This window comes from Bombus flavifrons, chromosome 1 (assembly GCF_040668555.2).
Source record: "Bombus flavifrons isolate JBK064 chromosome 1, iyBomFlav1_principal, whole genome shotgun sequence".
Classification (NCBI taxonomy): Eukaryota; Metazoa; Arthropoda; class Insecta; order Hymenoptera; family Apidae; genus Bombus; species Bombus flavifrons.
Genome location: NC_138442.1, coordinates 21,816,599 through 21,827,954, shown reverse-complemented (window position 1 = coordinate 21,827,954; position 11,356 = coordinate 21,816,599). Strand labels below are relative to the sequence as shown.

Sequence of the window (11,356 nt, the reverse complement as noted above, 5' to 3'; positions counted from 1 at the left end):
GAAACTCAATTCACGGTAATATTTAATCGTAACTATTAACTTTCTATTTTCAAGCAACGTTAAAGATAACATTAGAGCTAATACCGTCATGAATAAAACATCGTACAACTAGTATAAGCTATATAATAGCTATAGGTAAAACTTAACGATAAAACGATAAAACGAAATAAAAGGAATATGAAAAAGTATTCGTTTCTTTCATCCGTTTAGATATATGTTTTATTAAAAAATCATTTAAATCCCCTAAAATGCACCGCTGTCGGTCGATAAAGTTTCTATAAGAAATTACAGATTTGTAATTTCGATAGTTCTAGCGTTAATAGTAGACGATCTTTTTACGTAATTCATTCGCAATATCGTACAATACCGTTTTATATCGAAGACAAAAATTTCCATGACAACTGTTCTCCCATCGAAAAAGCCAAAAATTCGTAAAACGTCAGAAGTAATTTCGCAGCTACGGAATGCGTTTGAATGGCAATCGATGCCCCGCGTCGGTGTTTCACGCACGATGGGACGAAGGACGGGAAACTTAAACGAGCTGCATCGCGTATCGCGGCTTGTCGAGTGGTTGCCATCGAAAATCGAAATGGGTACGAAGTCGCGGATGCACGCCATTCGGAAATCGCGTTTTACTACGTCTGTTACGTAAACTCCGAAGTCTTTGCTCTCACTCCAGATCCGCTTGCGGGGAAGTATTACCCCCGAACTGGGCATCCGCGAAGTTTCTTCGCGAAATTAACGAAATCTTGAAAGTTCCGCGCGCTCGAATGTACCGTTTCACGAAGAAAGCCCCGTAGCTAAAGTTAATGAAAATGTTCGCTCCGAGGATGCGTCATTTTCCATGCTGATTAAATCAAAACTAGTCGCTCGCGTAATAGAATTCTATACACAAGTGAAATATATTATTCATCTTAAAGGAGCAGCTGTTGAGACGTCCCTGTCGTTTCTTTTAAATTAGTTCTTTAACAAATTCCGAATACCTCGGGTCGAATCAATCGGTAACCCTTTTGAAATAAAATTATTAAAACATTTTGATATTTTTATATAACTACCATTTAAGTAAATCTGAACGTTGTAAGTTAAATAAATTACCAATTTTTCGTAAGGTACAGATGCCGAAATATTTTGTAATCTTTTCTAAATCAACTTTGTAAAATAATTCTGTTTGCTTTGACAGAAATACGAAGATTACTTTAAGTTAAGTAAATTAGTAATTCTTTTTTTACGTTGGAAGATTTTATCATTTCTTCTGGATGAATTCTCTGTGTAATTCAGTATACTTTAAAAGTATCAGACGCGAGATCGTCGAAGAAAGATAATTATTCTGCCTTAAAATTTTAAGCATTTCAGGAAGTAACGAAGGGGATTACACCAGACTCCATAGGAGAAAACACTCTGTTTTGTAAATATAGTGGCTTCTGCATGTATAATCCTTCGCGTAAAGTAGTAGCTGTTGAAAGCTTTTGTCACAAGGATGTGATTAACGCGTCGTGAAAATATTTCGAAGCGTGCTGCGACAACGTTTAAAATATTTAATTATTTACCTCTTGTTTGCAGTTTAATCCTACAATTACACACTCCTGTAACACTATTTATTTTATTTACACATTTAGTCTGTAATTAATTTGCGTCGGGCTTGGTTGGTGTAACGAAGAACAACGTTATTCACCGAGTAAAAGTTTTACTCCTTCCATGAGTGCCGCTTCATGACGTTCACAGAAATTTATACGTCTCCAGTTACGAACGAACAAATACAACGAACAAATAGCAAACTTTTTCTAGAAAATGGTGGTTTCTACGTATATTGCAATATGATACGAAACGAGCTGTTTAAGAGCGTTGAAATTTACATTTATTTCATATCTACGTATATATAATATTACTTTTATCTTCGCAAACAATATCTGTAGCCTATGCTATTTAATTTGTTCGTTACCCGCTGCTTCTGCCTTTATTTCACACCACATTTTCTTACCTCCGTATTTGCTAACCTCGATCCTATAATACCGCAACGTCTAATCTCAAGTTATTCGCCTAAACTAATTAATTTTCCAATATTCGCGCGATTAAATCGTCGAAAACTCCACTCTAACCATGCGAACGGTATCCTGTACGAAGTCAACGCGATCCCTTAAACTTTCTCCTTGGAAAATTGTGAAATGTCGAGCGCTAATCGTGGCCAACCTTCGGAGAAGAAGACGCGAGCAACCCCGCATCCGACTTCCGGAGCGAAACGCGTGCGCGGGTGGTTTTAATGGGGGTAGGGGGGTGATGGCGGGGGCGCGGTCGCGGGTACAGAAACGTCGCACTTCAGTTGGGTTTGGTTCGCGTTTCGCGACTGGCCTCTGGCGCCTCGAGGTGCCTCTTTCGTCCCGTTGATCCGCGCACACCCGACTCCGTGGTTCGGGGACTTTCGCTCGTTCGTTCGTTTTTCCCGTGCATCTTCAAAGTTGCAGTGCGAGTTCGTGCAATTCCACAGACAGGCCCAACGCCTCGTTTATTTCCAATTGGACGTCGTGGATGGAACGTACGTGTCCGAGATTTCGTGAGTGAAATTTTGTCTCAGTGATTGACAAAGGGTTGCGGTTGTTCGCAGTTGCTTCGTTGTCGCTTTCGCAATCGTAACGACCGAAAAAAAACCAAGCTTTCGCGTGTCATAAGATGTTCGAAGGGTAAAACGTATAAAACGAAAAGAGGAGATTTCGTCGTGGATGTTTGAACGTTGTCGTTTCCTCGGTGATAGATCACCTCGATGATGTTCTCGTTTGCCAAGACAGATGTTTTTACAGGAACTTGCGCGAGACGGTGTTTGACGGTCGAGCGCTACGTATCTGGGTTAACTGACGGTATTTTAGATAGAGTACGAAGTTGGGGCATGCAAAACGTTGATCGACGTCGGACATCAATTCTTGAGCGCGAGAGAGACCGACAATCGCGTTCGTCCTTGGCACTCGGCTATTCGAAAAGTTTTCCTCTTGATCGTCGAGATTTATGAGTTCCACTCTCATGACTCGACAAGAAACCCTTGTTTGTTTGTCTTTTTACGATCGTGTATACCATTTCGCCGGGATGTTTGCCTTTCGGCCAGTTTTGATCGATGCCAGATAGCAGGATCGGAATTCGGCTTAGTAACGTATCGCGTTGCAAAGGTGTCGCGTAGCAGCTTTTATAACAGGATGCCGAAGAGCAGCACAATTACCGCTACAAACGCAACTACCTGTGTATTCGATTTCACACGATTTTTCAGTCTCCTCGAAACGTAGACTCGTCTGGATTGCGCGATTCCATTCGAGTAAAAACATTTACATGGCGCGCGAATGCGTAGCATATCGGGTCGTATTAGAGGCGAAGGTCGATTCGAGTTGGTGGAAAAAGTAGGAGTAGCCAGTAGCTGGGTCGAACGAGGTTGCCGATAAAAATGCGGCGGAACGATTTTCCAGTGTTCAAGTTGGCTGAAACTCGAATCCTAATTGAATATCCGATTCGCGATACACTACAAGTTTCACGACTTTCCTCTTTCATTAATTTTAATTCGTATTTTTTATCGGTTCAGCACGATCGTTCTTTTCACGTTGCAGTCGTTGCTATTCCGTCGAAGAACAAAGTTCGAAGATCTCTGCGACTCAAAGAAAAAACGTTGACGGTTAACGCTGTGCAAGTCAATTTATTCGCTTCCTATCGTCGAAGAAGAAGAAAAATAAATAGTTGGAAGTTTGGTTCTTTGTTGTAGGAAAAATTCTATTATTAACAGCGTTTTTATTCTGCTTTACCTTCGAACTAAAACGTATCCGGTTTTGTGACAGCAGCTATGAAGAAACGCGATCGAAACAAAAACTTGAAATTACAAAAGTTCGTAGCATGGTATCGTTCCTTGTTAATAGCAAGTAATTATAACATATTGTATCGGCAGAATCGACAGAAATAATATTGCTAGTGCCTCTAACATGCTTTTAGGAGATTACTAGATAGCAAACACGCAGAGTTTACAACCGATTACATGCTAAATCGTTGATTGTATTTTCTGATTCATAGCCACGAAGTGCGGTTCATTGTTCGAGAATGCAGTATCCAATACGTAGGTAAATTCTGTAATTGATGCGACCAGATTACTCTGTTGTTCATAAATGGATTTATCATACTGTTTGACGTAGTATATAAATTTCTATTAAGAAGATTAATCAATTAAATCTAATCGTGGGTGTAATATAAATAAGTATAATAACAATTTATTATATAGTTTTATACCAAGCGACGTAGAACGAGGCATAACGTGATCCAATCAGATAATTCGTGGATTAATTTCACGATATTGGTTATTGGTCGATGTTCGTGTGTCGTTGTACCATATTTGCGCATATATGCAAATTCAGTCTTCTATCGCGACCAATCCACGTAGTTTTCGATTTCCCCACGTTACTTTGATGTAATCGATTACATGTAAGAATAAGCTCGTAGTACAACTTACAACAACACAAAGATACGGATTGTTAGGCAACTCTAATAAGATTCAAGACGACCTTGATTCTAAGATAACAGACGTAACGCAAAAACCTGTTAATCCAAAAGTCTAAAGAAAAATTGTCACTCTACTTTTCTCCTTTTCCATCATACATACAAATTATTTCAGAGTATTTTATTTTTCATTCTCGCAAGTTTCTATCTTGCGTAGTCGACACGCGTCTTTCTCGTCGTCTCCATCGACCCTTGTATCCATTTTTATTATATTCTTTGCAGGAAGATAATGTTACTGGAATACCATATGGTTGCAACGTTAGTTTATTTTTCAAATCATCAGCAACCTGTACTTTAAAACCAATTTGGCGTCTATATCGTTAATTACATTTTAGTCGTTATTAAATTATCTCACAGATCGAGTCATCCTAAAATCACCGTATTTTTGGTCCATTCACGCTTTTTAGTACTGTAATCTTTCAACGAGAATCTGCGCAAAAACTTGAACAAATCTGTACGATTAGTCGAGCAACGATACATCAACATGATACATGCGTGTAACTCCTTTATTAACGAGACTTTAAAGACCAAGTCCATCGATTTTCGATCAATCCTCGGATCGAAGCGGAGAACCAAGCCCTCGAATTTCACCTTTACACGCGATTTCGTGGCTTCGGCCTCGAATTTATTTTCCGCTGCACGCAAGAGGAAACAGTCGCTGTATCTATACCGGACAAGAGACCGTGTAATCCTAGTACAAGCTCGGGGAATGGTTGACGATTAAGCCGAAGCTTCGTCGAAGCGTCAAGCGTAGTTTAACCGGAGAGTTCATTATAAACGCGTGTAAGGACCGTGACGACGACGAATTTTCCTCTTTCGACGAATTCCGCAGCAGAATTTAAATTCCTCGTCAACAGCTTCGTTGCTTTACAACGATTCAGACTATCGCGTCGAGCCTCGGTCTCCAAACGAAGTTTCGTAGAAGAAGTTTCGACAACCGAAGTGTCCTTTTGTTCCGATACAAAGACGTGAAACGAAAACGAAAACGAGGGCGAACAACGAATTGAATTTCGGGAGTGACGCTGCTCGGAACGTGAACGAACTTCGATGTTGCGGTGTTGCACACAGCCGATTTTGTTGATTTTTTGAGAAACCTAGAAGCAGGGAAGGGCGGATACTGCGTGGAAAGGGAAATACGATCGTGTCACTCTGTCAGTGTCGCGTTACAATCATTCGTCGAGCAGAAAAAATATCTCCACCGATTGACTCAAGTACCGCATACTTACTGGCATCTTTCCTTCGCGATACGTGACAGGAATCGCGACATTCGTCGCTCCTGTTTTCCACCTTGTTTCGTTCTATCGTCGATGCGTTTAAGTATTATTAGTGGTTCACGGAAGACAGCACGTTGACGATGAAATTGGAATTCGTTGTATTTTTTTTTTTTTTTTCATCCTTATACATAGCCGCTTGTACGTCTTAGATCAATTATTACTTTAATAATTATAATTAATATTTTATTTTCCATACATCCTAACTTCTTAATTTTAATAACAGATAATGGTAAGAATTAAAACGAAATTAATAGAAATGTTCCTTTCGCAATCGATCCCAGAATCGCTTTTTTATTCTTCACGTATCTGTTTCGGAAGATTTTCTTTTTCGACGGTTTTATGTAACTTTCGAAGATCTTACTCACATTCCGAGAATATCTGCAGCTATAGAAACTTTGACATGGCAGGGGTTAGGTTGCTTTTCTTTACTAAAAGGATGGAGCAGCAAAATTTCGAAGCTGTTATTTCAAAGGATTTAACTTTGTCCGATGCACGTAATTCGAGCATGAAAGAGGGTTTAGTATTCTTGTAAATACTTTACTCGGCTACGAAGATTCCATTCGAATAATTCATTCGTGGCGGTAACGAAGTCGCACATTTATGCAAACTTTTAGTTATGTTTCCGAAGCGATGCGAATATACCACATACGTATCTATCGTCGTTAAAAAGATTAATTCTTACTTTCCACAAGAACCATTATTGTCTCGTCCTTCCATATTTCGACATTCATTATGCGCTGAAGATATCCGATGATCGTATTCCCATCGAGCTTCCGTTCGCTTGATTTAACGTCTTACTTGGTATACGCATTACATACACATATTATACGTGTATAGAAAACATTTTCAAATATCGTTAACATTGTAACGAGACACGATCATCGTGGTTGTATCGATAAAATGTGGAACGAACGCGAAAAGAATCAGAAATTACGAGATATTTGTTACAAGTGCAAAAATAATCAAAATATTTGAACAGTCGTTGTACTATTAGCGATAAGTTACGATATTTAATGAGACCAACTTCAGCGTTAATTATATGCTTAAGATACTATTCGCGCTGTATACTAATTTTGCACAAAGTATACGTTTGTAGCAAATGTTTTGTAACCTCTGCGACAATTTTCGGATTTATTTCAAACCGTACCGATGTAATTAGCACAGTCTTTCTCCGTTATAACGCTAATAGAGTTTCAAAAAGCTTCGTCCAAGAAGCGCGATATATATTATATAAAACTTTCCTAATACTTCTAGTATTCTAATAGTTTTAATACTTTTGTGAGTATGTGTATATCGTATATAGACGCTATATGTTCTGTTTTACTTGAAATAAAGAATAATTATACGGAGCCAAGCTATAGCCAAATAGTTCAAAGAGAATAATACAATGAATCTGCGCGTGAAAGTCTGGAAAATGCAAAATCCTCGTTAAAGAAGGGTTTACGGTGGTGATGCGATTTAAACCGCGAGTTTGCGCCAAAAATTTCGCCTATTATGGGCATAACGGCATGTTCGTTGCGAAACTTCCAGCGCAATGAAATGTTCAAGCAAAATTGGTTTACGTGAGATTTAACGAGCAAATCTCTGCGACAAATGAACGCGGTCCAGTATTTGAAACGGTCGTATTGCCGTTGCGAACTTGCGATTCTTGCTAAATTCACCGCGTACAAATAAACGTCGACCGGAATCGTCGAAGCAGCCGGCGGAATCTCGAAACGAACGGATTAACGTCACACGAAACGCGTAAAACTGATTGATCATAACAGTTCTATAATCGGAAAACCGTTGGATGCCGAGACAATCGGGTATCGATTCACTTCGCGTGTGACACGACACTCGATCGTGTATCTTTGCCAGAAACAGTTCAAAAGGTGGCAATTACGCTTGAAAACGATTCGTGCCAAGACTCCGTTGATATATTCCGTTATCGCTTTTCCGATCTGATTATCAATTTTCCAACTTTTTGAATGGAAACATCGTTCCGATGGCGAATTAAAATATGCTTTCGTTTGTTGATTTATCAACGGTTGCATTGTTAATTCTGCAGTAATTCGGAACACATGTAATATTTCGAAGGAATATATAATTTCTGGAATATAATTAAAATACCGAATCGCTCAGATAAATTATTATTTCCCAATGGAATTGAAATAGAGTCGAACGTAGGTGATTATCGAAGCTTTAAATATTTTATTCGCCGTTTTATGGAAAATACGTAGCAGTTTGCAATTTTTGGTACACCGTACGCGTACATCTGTATCAATAGTTGCGAACAAATGGAAACCGACTAAATGTTTTATATTATAAAGGAAAATCGTACCATCGCATCGCTTAGTTAAACGAGCATTCGAATCAACCGTTGTCAGACTTCGATTCTCTGCTGGAATTTCCTGTTTTACTCGGTGTAACGTAAACTTTCTCTCGCATACGTACGTTGCAATTAGTAATTACGTAAAGTGCGATTACAATTCCGGTTTAATTAGACGTAAACTTTGTAGCGCAAATAATGAAATTTTGGCAAGCGATGAAACTTGCAAAGACAGGACAAAAAATCACATATTACGATAAACGTGAGCGCCGACGCAATAAGAAAAGTATTTGTCGACGGCTGGTTCGCGTTTTCGACATTTTGCACGCGCTGAAACTCATCGTCGGCTAATCCACGTTGCGGCCTTACAGGCGACGCCGTACGCTGCTGAACGCTGCATAAAAGAATTCAGAATTAACATTTGCAACATCGCCGAGGGATTAATTGCTTTTATTTCAGCAAAGTGTCCTCAAGTTTCCATCGAATCTCTTTTGTTCGCCTCAAAGGGCTATTCTTCAAAAAGCTCGGACGCTTCCATCACCTCTGATCGATCACACAGTTTTTCCCTCTGTTTCGATGCAACGTCACTCTCCAATTTATTGCGGCAATAAAGCGAATTCCTCGAATACCTGGAATCCTGATCTTCGAGATATTTCACCGCTATCGATGTTTTTCGAGATTCCAAAGAATCTCTGTCACACCCTCCGTGTTATATTTAACGAGTCTGAAAGTCGCGACACTTTGTAAAATTATACCTCGCGGTAAATTCCTGTTCTTCCGGATCTTTTACGTTGCTTGGATAACGATGACCCACCAAGGCTGAGAGATTAATGCGTACGGTTTGGTAGAAACAAGGCCGGCAATAATTATTCGCGCAAAACGGCAAACGCTTTTTAATTTCTCGATCCAATTTGTTTTTTTCGCCGCGCGTAAATTAATGGTGATTTACGACGGTGTGTTATTCGCGTCTAGCGTCGTGACGTGACGAAACATCGCAGAAAGGGTTGCAACGAGCTTGGTATTCTTTTTGGAAACGCGCGAAACCTCGCCTTGTCATCTGCTCGTTGCGCGCGAGTGATCGTGCTCGTAGTAATTAACGATTCTTACAGTCGTTCGAGTCTTCCGAAATTTGCACGTTCGAACGTCGTTCTCGTTATTCGCTCGACCGGTTTCCATTTGAAAACATTTTACCTTTCCTACCGTGGCCATTATGTGTCCGTTACACAGGAGATTGGTCGTTAAATAAAGAAGTAGAGTTGGTCGAGATGAGCAGAAACTATTCATCTAAATAAGGCTGGTTACCGCGAGATAAATTACTTTGTCCACATACGAGTATCATCTTGCGGATAGGCAACGGTCGTGTTCAACCAAGAGTTTCCAACTTCAGATTTTGCTTGCGTTAAAACGAAACAGGAAGCTCATAAGCTCGCAGACGTATATAGTATCTTATAGGCATATTTTTGGAATTTTTTCCGCACCATTTTAGAATTTTCCTGGTGCTTTTGCAACATAGTCCGGTATTATTATTTTTTAGATTAGGATGTTTCGAAAGCAGTGATATTACGAGTTTGCATTTGTGATATTACAATTTTCATAATTAAGTTACAAAAGAAATTCAATCGACAAAGCTATCTGTTTCGCGTGTTACTTAATTTTAAGAGCAACTTGTGTTGTTCAAACGATACAAAAACGCTATGGCTATTCAACGTATTTAAGGATGTACCTAGGTATCTGTAAAATGAAGTTACTAACATTTCTGTTTCCTCCATGAAGCATCACCAAGTGAAAGAAGAATAAATTGCCTGGATGCTTTCGTTCATCGTTCCTATCGTTCCTACGTATAACATCCCTTCGATTCATTACAATTATGGTAACCGATTTATCTAGTCCAATGGCTGAAAACACGCCATAAACAATGCTTAACTTTCTAAAATATCGCGATTCTCCTTCTTGGCTCTTTCTTCTTCCTCTCTTACGTACCACCAATCATCAGCTAACGACTATAATCTTTTGATCAAACATCCCTTCTTTCATCCCCTATTTCCTTACACTCGGTAAATACAAAAGTCACACAGAGAAGAACAAGTTAACCCGCCGTTTTCACGGTTGCCTGTGAACAAGTTGAACGAGAGTGGAGCGTTCGACCCGTCGTCGAGAGGGCCACGCCGGGGGCGTGTGTACGACGAGTGGAGGCATTCATTGCGACAGTAAAAATTGTCAGTTAAATCCCCTCGAGCCAAACCACGACGGCCACGAGCAGGAACAAAGGGGTGAAACGAATAAGCCTGTGGGTATCGTTACCGCGCTTAATTACGCTGTTCGCTCGAGAGTTGCCGTTTTTATGACCGTTAAAATGGCTACGCGAAGTTTTTCCGGCAGGCGCGTCGCTAAAATAATTCGCGATAAATAAGTACAGTCGGGGACAAAAATAAGCGCACAGGTAGTGGCAATAAGTCTCAACAAAGTTTCGTTAAACACGGCTCGTTAACATAGAAATTTACCTATGAATTTCAATTATCTGGCAAATAATCGATGTACTACATGAATATATACCAAATAAATTTGAACGTATGACGTCCGTCGAATCGGTCAGAGGAGGCAAACGAACGCGTGTGATCGAGACAATTTTCGAGGCATTAATTCATGATACGTTACTGTTTCACGTTTAACATCGTGCGAATTAGTTTCACTGTATATTACGTGTAATAATCTGAGCAAATAAACGCACTTTTAGAAGAGAAACGAAGCATATTCGCTTCAAATGCAACTTTGGATACTGTCGTATACCCGAGAATTCGAAGCAACCCATAACAATGATCCGCGTAAATCCGCTCCTGAATGCGACAACCGACTGTCGTTCGCCAGCCAATATCCGAAGCCCCTTACACCTATCATGCATACAGATCCCGCTCGTTGGACAATGGTTCGATTAAACTTCATCGATACCCATTTCCATTACGTCGTCCTTTTTGTCCGATCGTAGACGCCTTAAACGCGGTACGTCCTTTCCTGCGTGTTGCCAGACCGCTTTTCACGTGGCAACAAGATGCTCGAGGCGTGTGTTTCGTTCCTCCGGGCTTGATTTATCGGCGCTGATTAAGTGGTGGCGCGTAATTAGAAGGGTCAACGAACCGCTCTGGCTGGCCTGTTGAACCGAGCACAACAGAGAACTGTTACGCGAACTTCTTGCTTGACAAGGAGCGTCGGTTGATTGGTATTATAAATTTGGCTGGTTCGCTGTTTTGATTTGTGGTAAAGT

General features: G+C 40.1%; 1 long non-coding RNA gene across 1 annotated transcript in view; it reads left to right on the top strand.

Annotated features, from left to right (window-relative positions):
- Positions 1-2,334: 2,334 nt before the first annotated feature.
- Positions 2,335-11,356, top strand: part of LOC138181675 (uncharacterized) — a 64,702-nt gene continuing 55,680 nt past the window's right edge. The window contains exon 1 of the long non-coding RNA XR_011173574.1: positions 2,335-2,530. This is a non-coding gene — a long non-coding RNA (uncharacterized LOC138181675). The remainder of the gene's footprint in view (positions 2,531-11,356) is intronic.